The sequence below is a fragment of the Orycteropus afer genome, unplaced genomic scaffold (genome assembly GCF_000298275.1).
Source record: "Orycteropus afer afer isolate SDZICR_OR568_19922 unplaced genomic scaffold, OryAfe1.0 scaffold00594, whole genome shotgun sequence".
NCBI lineage: Eukaryota > Metazoa > Chordata > Mammalia > Tubulidentata > Orycteropodidae > Orycteropus > Orycteropus afer.
In genome coordinates this window covers 184520-192173 of record NW_006922181.1, presented here as the reverse complement: position 1 = coordinate 192173, position 7654 = coordinate 184520, and positions in this window count along the sequence as shown.

Genomic DNA, 7654 nt, shown 5'->3' with positions numbered 1-7654 from the left:
CTGAATTTAGAGACAATCTAAAGAATAGATTTGATGCATTGAACACCAATGACTGAAAACCAGAGGAATTGTGGGATGACATCAAGAACATCATCCATGAAGAAAGCAAAAGGTCATTAAAAAGACAGGAAAGGAAGAATGGAACAAAATGGATATCAGAAGAGAGTCTGAAACTTGCCCTTGAATAGAAATGGAAATGGAAGAAACTAAAGCAAATGGAAGAAATAACAAGATAAAAGAGCTGAACAGAATATTTCAAAGAACAGCTCGAGAAGATAAAGTCAATTATTATAATGAAATGTGCAAATAATTGGAGTTAGAAAGCCCAGAGGGAAGAACACACTCAGCATTTCTCAAGCTGAAAGAGTTGAAGAAAGCTTTCAAGCCTTGAGTTGCAATGTTGATGGCAAAATATTGAATGATGCAGGAAACATCAAAAGAAGATGGAAGGAATACACAAAGTCACTATACCAAAAAGAATTGCTTGATGTTCATCCATTTCAGGAGGTGGCACATGATCAAGAGCCAATGGTACAGAAGGACAAAGTCACAGCTGCATTGAAAGGATTGGGGAAAAGCAAGGCTCCAGGAATTGATGGAATACCCACGGAGATGTTTGAACAAACAGATGGTGCACTGGAGGCACTCAGTTGTCTATACTAAGAAATTTGGAAGACAGCAATCTGGCCAATTGACTGGAAGAGAGCCATATTTGTACCCTTTCCAAAGAAAGGTGATCCCATCTTCATAACTTGACCAATAATAACATAATGACAAATGGACAAAAGATTGACTTTGTCAAAGATTTTGTATTACTTGGTTCTACAATCTACACCAATGAAAGCAGCAGTCAAGAAATCAGATGTGTTGCACTGGGAAAATCTGCTGCAACAGACCTCTTTGAAGTGCTGAAGAGCAAAGATGTCTCTTTGAAGACTAAGGTCCACCTAATCCAAGCCATGGTATTTTCAGTCACCTCGTATGTATGTGAAAGCTGGGCAATGAATAATGAAGACTGAAGAAGAGTTGATCCTTTTGAGTTGTGGTGCTGACAAAGCACCATGGATTGCCAGAAGAATTAACAAATCTTGTCCTGGAAAAAGTGCAGCCAGAATGTTTTTGGAAGTGAGAAGGGCCAGACTTTATCTCACCTACTTTGATCATGTTGTCAGAAGGAACTCTTCCCTGGAGGAGGCTATCATGCTTGGTGAAGTGGAGGGTCAGCAAAAAAGAGGAAGACCCTCAATGAGATGAACTGACACGTTGGGTGCAATGATTGGCCCAGGTATAGCAAGTATCGTGAGGCTGGCACAGGACCAGACAGTGTTTTTTTCTGTTGTACATAGGGTTGCTATGAGTTGGACCCAAATTGACAGCACCTATCAGCAACAACAACACATGGGATTGCTGTGAGTCAGTGCTGGCTCGACGGCATCTAAGCAACAACAACATTGTTGTCATAGTGCTCTAGGATTCCAGTATTTCTATTATTAGATTTCTTAATTGAATCTTATATTTTCTTTTGAGTTATTATTATTTTTGTTGTTGTTTTCTCTTGAGACTTGAGAAGTTATTTTTTCTTCTAGCTCATTTATTCTATCTTGTGTTTGTTTAACTCTATTTTTGTGTGCTTTTCTTATTCAGTTGCTATATTCTTCAGTTGTAGTAGTGATATATATATATATATATTTTTCCCCCTCCAATTTCTTTGATAAATGTATCATTTTGTTCTCCCATTTGTTTCCTGATCTCTGCATTTTGTTTGCTTTTTGCTTTCTTTAAATGTATTTAACATCATAGTTGGAACATTATCATTTATTTGCTTTAGTTGAACTTCCATAGGAGAAATTTTCTCTTCCTATTTTGTTTTTGAATGGTACTTTCTCTTGTTAGTTTGTGTATTTTACCATTGTTTGGTTGAACTTTGGCCATTTTATTATCTTTTTTAACTTTAAATATTTTATTCTATTTTCTTTCTTTAAAATTTTTTGATTTGGTGCCTTGATAGTGCTGCAGGAAAGTTCTCAGTTGCCATTCAAAAGGCCAGGGCCTTCACTCATCAGCACTCTAGGAGCAGCTCACTTTCACAAAGACTCACAACCTTGGAAACTCCATTGGGAAGTTCTACTCTGCCTCACAGGGTTTCTATGAGTCAAAATAAAAGCAGCAGAAATGGACTCAATATCTTCTCCTGAATACCACTAGAGTATACTCTTATCCTTAGTTTTTTTTTTTTTTTTTTTTTCTCAATGCTGACTCAGGAGTTCTGGATGCTTGATGTCTAGAATTTAATAGGCATACATGGGAGAGAAAGGTCACAGATACTGACTTAAGTAGCTAAGGTCACAGATACTGACATAAGTAGTGGGACTGGACTTTCTTGTGGTGAAGATGAGGGGCTCTCTATGTCTTTCCTTCATAGACATCCTTGCACAGACTCTCCTATGGTATCACACTGTGCGCTGGGGGCCAATCATTTCCATCTGTGTCTCCCATCAGTCTGAAGTATTCCCCTTGCCCTGCTGCCCTTGCAATTCCTCCTAGGCCTAGGGTCCATCTATATCTTCGTCCTCTATGAGATTGAAAAACACTCTTTTACAGCACAACAGTCTCCCTATTGCTCTCTCCCAGTTTCTTGGCCTATGAACGCCCATAACAAATTTGCACTGATTTAAAATATCAGGCTACAGCTTCCTCAGATGAGCTCCCTTTCTGACTTCTCTGAGGTGCTTCTCAGTCACATCCCAAAATAGTTTCAATGAATGATTGCTCCCAATGTTAGTGGGTAAATTCCCCCAGATTTTAGGCCATCTCTGTCCCTCCTCTCCCCAACTTCTGGACTCAACCTGACTCTCCAATGCCTCAGCTACTGTTCCTAGTTCAGAAATCTCAGACTGTGCTTGTTTTTATTCATTGTTCCATGGGTTAGTCACTTAAGGAGTAAATGAGAGTGTCCACTCCACCATTTTATTCCACCCTTTTAGTAATTTTCTGTCAATAATAAATTTTTCAAAAGATAGACTGGAAGGAATTGACAGGGATCTTAATTACCTTTTGTCTGAAAAAATATGTCTAGTGTTAGTGTTGGAATGAGCCTGACTATTCCTGACATCAGACATTTTTGTAGAATCACATTATAATTGGTCTTCAAATTCAGGATAACTCTTCAGAAAACAAGAAAAGCTGGCTGCCCTGCTTTGCTAATTCCAGGGACAATATAAATCTGGGCTAGCCCATTTTTTTTCTGCTCTCATCTCTGACTAACCAAATGAAAGATTTAATTGAACCCAAAGAAAAATTAATTTCCCCTTTTAATTTAATTGAATCTTTTAGCTGGCAAGAGTACTGCAAAATGAAATTCATTCCCTGTTTGCAATATTATAGGGTAAATTAATGTAATTAATTTCACTGCTCATTGTTCTTCTGAAATTCCTCTCCTGAATTATTCACATGGGGTTATGCTGCTCTTGGCAGCCACATTGGTGCATGTGTACCATGCTTTCAGGTGTTTTCATTTCTGCTTCTCACTGGTAGCCATTTTCTTTTTCTTTAAAATATTTGCCTTGATAGAATTTACTTATCTATAACAGGGTGTGTTGGGGATTAATTCCATGTTGTTTCTGCCAATTCTGAAATTAAATGGGAGCTCCCTACCAAAAAAAAAAAAAAAGAATAAGAGTCATCTTATTCGTACTTTTAAAAACTAAAGAGCAAAGATGATGTATTCTGTCATAGAATTTAGTTTGCACTCCAGCACAGAAGACAAATTTCTATCTAAGCTAATACTCTCTACCCAGATATATTTTCATTCTGTTATAAAATTGAATGGGCTTCATAAAGTAGTATGGATCCTTCTTGTAAATGAGGTTCTTAGGGAAGCTACACTATAAATGATAGGAAAAATTTCATCTTTCTCAGGTTAAAAAATAAAACATTGCTATAATTGTTGTTGTTGTTATGTGACCTCGAGCTGGACCCGACTCATAGCCACCCCTCCTTGGGTTTCCGAGGCAGTATCATTACGGTAGTAGATTGCCCCATCTTCTTTCCAAGGAGTGGCTAGTGGGTTTGAACCGCCAGCCTTCTGGTTAGCAGTAAGTGCCTTAGGCACTACGCTACCAGAGCTCCCTTGCTATAATTAAGGTGTTTCAATTTTTCTTTCCAGAAGTTCAGATTGGATTTCATATATGGAAGGATGATATCACTTCAGCAAACATGAACATTTATCAGAACTGACTGTGTGAGAATTATCTACAGAGATATTGAGAAGCACTGAAGATTTACACAAAGGCAAGCATGCTCAGTGAAGTCATCTTCAAAACTTTCAGAGCTTATGGCTCATTTATGGCACATATCTTACTTAACTTAATGTAAGGATTTAAGTTCTCTTTTCTAAATAGTAACAAATTCCAGGCAGTGGGTTGGGGCAGTCATCTTTGTCTTTTCATCAACAAACAACATTGTGCTAAATTGTAGAGTTCAAATTCATGACTGGTTGATATTACTGATCTCAGGAGCCCATTTAAAGCTAATAAATGGGACAAAAATGTGTTTTAGAAAACACAAGAGAGTAGTGTCATCTTACCTCTTCCAGACCATAAGAGTAGCGACTAGGGTTTTAAAAGCTTTCAAGTGGCTATCTAAGATGCAGCTAACAGTCTCTTAGCATTGGAAGTGAAGAAGAGTGCAAAAAAAAAAAAAGGGGGGGGGCATTTGGAAGCAATCAGCCCTGGGACACGATGGCCCTCGAGACCAGAAGAACTAGATGGTGCCTGCCTACCAAGGCCAACTACTAGGAAAGGATCAAATCTGGAGATCCTGGATGGAATGGGAGGAAAAACATGGAACCAAATCCAGAAACTCAATAATGACCAGAATTACTGGTTAGATGAAATCTGGTGAGACCCCCAATACTATGGCCCTGGAATACATTCTGCATGTGAAATAAAATGTACCCCAAGGGCTGGCTCCCAGCCCAATAGTTAACAAGATGTACACACAGACCACTCAACCCAAAATGATGCACCCACATACTCTATGGTAATACATCCCTTAGAGCAATAGACCACGGGCACCAGAGGAAATTGAGGAAATGTAGGACAAACAGGAGTACATAAGTATGAGGGGCATGGGGGAGGGTTACAGGTTAGGGAGGAGAGGAGACTGGGTTAGGGTTGGACATGGTAAATGGGGAGTGAAACTAAATGTACACATAATGTTGAATGTAAAACAAGGCCTTAAAATAAAATAAAATAATAGTATCTGAGCATACCTGGCATTTCCTAGACAAGAATCAAAGGGGAATCCCTCTGCTCTAGGAACTTCCAGAGATAAAGGGGACATTATTGACATAAGCAAAAAATTCCAACTTCTACACTATAGTTTAGAATCGAGTAAATACAGGAAGAAAAGCAATAGACTTATTGTGATAGTCTGCTTAAGTGTCAGCAAGTTTCCCAGATTACAGCAAAATGGGAAATTTTTCATAACTACTGGATTCCCCCCAATGTTAAATTATGGCTTTTTTTGGTTACCTAGTGCCACTTTAACAAAAGATATCACAAATGGGAGGGCTTTAACAAACAGGAGTTTATTCTCTTATAGTTTGGAGGCTTTAAATCCAAATTCAAAGCGCCAGGCTCTAGGGGCTGGGTGAAAGCCTTTCAACCTTGGGCTTCAGATCTATGTCCTGTTCCTGGCCCACTGAAACTGGAGTCTTTTCTTCACTCAGCTGCTGGCTGCTGAGGCTGACAAGTCCAAAGTTGACAAGTAAAAATGCACACCAATGTTACCAAACAACATGGTAGGCCACTAATTCAAGTCCAGATTAAGACCAGCAGGGCATGGCAAGCTATTGAACAATGACTTAGCTACATGCACAGTTCAAGTGTGCCAAAAGGCTAGAGACCAATCCCAAAGCTTCTCCTTATATATGGGAAGCAGACCACATCCCAAAAGTAGCTACTCAGCTGCTTGTGGCAGATTTCACCATGGAGCTATTTGCCAGTCTCATCATGGGGAATAACTATCTCTAGTTGTCCAGCCATTCAACCATGCCCAGCCAAGCTGACAACAACCTTAACTACCACGTGGCCCTTGAAAGCAGTTTCCCTCAAATTCATTTTAGAAGATAGATAAAAACAGGAAAGGTGAAAAACAACATTGATGAATAACTCAATTAGAAACTTTTGGAGAAATTTTGACCCAGATAGGGGTCAAGTATAATTGGATTAAGAAGAAGCATTGGTGTCCTGTTTGTGCTTTGTCTTAAACATTCTCCCTGCCCACCTAACATGAGTTAAGAAGGTGGAATATTCCTGTTTCACAACCTACTCTGAGGTCAGAAACCATGGAATTTCACCAACAGAAAACAGGACAGTACCTCTTTCTTGTGTGAATGCTAATCTCAATACATTCACTCAGAAACAAAAAAATGACAGGAGAGCAAAGTAGCACCCTGCAGTGGCACATAAAAGGTTGAAGGTATTGTGTTCATGAACAGATTTTCCTAGGTCAGAGGAGAGAAAAGATATGCTCTAATGCTGGGTGTATCATGATTGCCTGCTGCATTCCTTCAGAATGAAGATGTCAAAACATGAGGTTTACATGGATGAAGATCTCACATCAGCATCATTTCTACTGGAAACTGCATGTCAGCATGCTTTCTACCTGATCCAGTGGATGTATTATGGGAAGAACCAAAACAAGCTGTGCATCTCACAATGTGGAAAAACAAAGGTTAACCCTACATCCCTCATTACTTTTGCTGTTAGTTGCTGTTGCATTGGTTCTGACTCATAGACTCATAATGTCTTGTATAAAGAACAAGACATTACCTGGTCCTATGCCATCTTCATGATCATTGGTATATTTGAACCACCAGTAAATGGAAAAAAGAAAATTGTCTAATCTCCCCCATGCCCTCCAAACATCCGATCCAGGGAAAGAGAATATCAAAGCAGATATTCACAGTAAGAAATAAATTGGAATTTATTTGTTTTTTTAGAATACTGGCATCCTTAATACTATGCAAGTGAATGTAGCTCTTTAAATCTGGAGCAATAAGCCACAAGAAGAGAAAACTGTGAGAACAGGTAGCATGTAGTATAAAAATACAAAAAAAGGTAAGATGCAAGGGCAATAAATTGAGACTAGAAATGATCTAGTTGAAATAAAGATTTAATAGGAGACTTAAGAGGGACATTCATGGTGGCAAAGAGCATGCATAAAACTGCAGGATGTTAAATCACAACTGGGGAAGTAATTTTTTGAAGTCTTGCTAGAATGCATAAAACAATGGAAAAAGAGGTGGAATTTATGACAGCATGATGGATGAATAAAATAGAAAGTTACTTAAGAAAATAAGTGCTGGAAAGTTCTGGTAAGATGGTGGAACAGGCAGACAAACTACACAACAAAGAAAAGAGGAGCCAATTAACAAAGACACAGAAGATAATCCTGGAGCCCTGAGCTTTTGAAAGGAAGGATACAGAAATGGACTAAACTCTAACAAGTAGGAGAACCTGCATGAAAACACACAAAAAAGGAGACATACGGAGCTGCAGTCAGTCAGTGATCCTGATAGCATGGACAGCTTGGATATTGCCAAGTGGTGTTAGGGCCTAAAAATTAACCTAAAAATTGATCCTGCTAG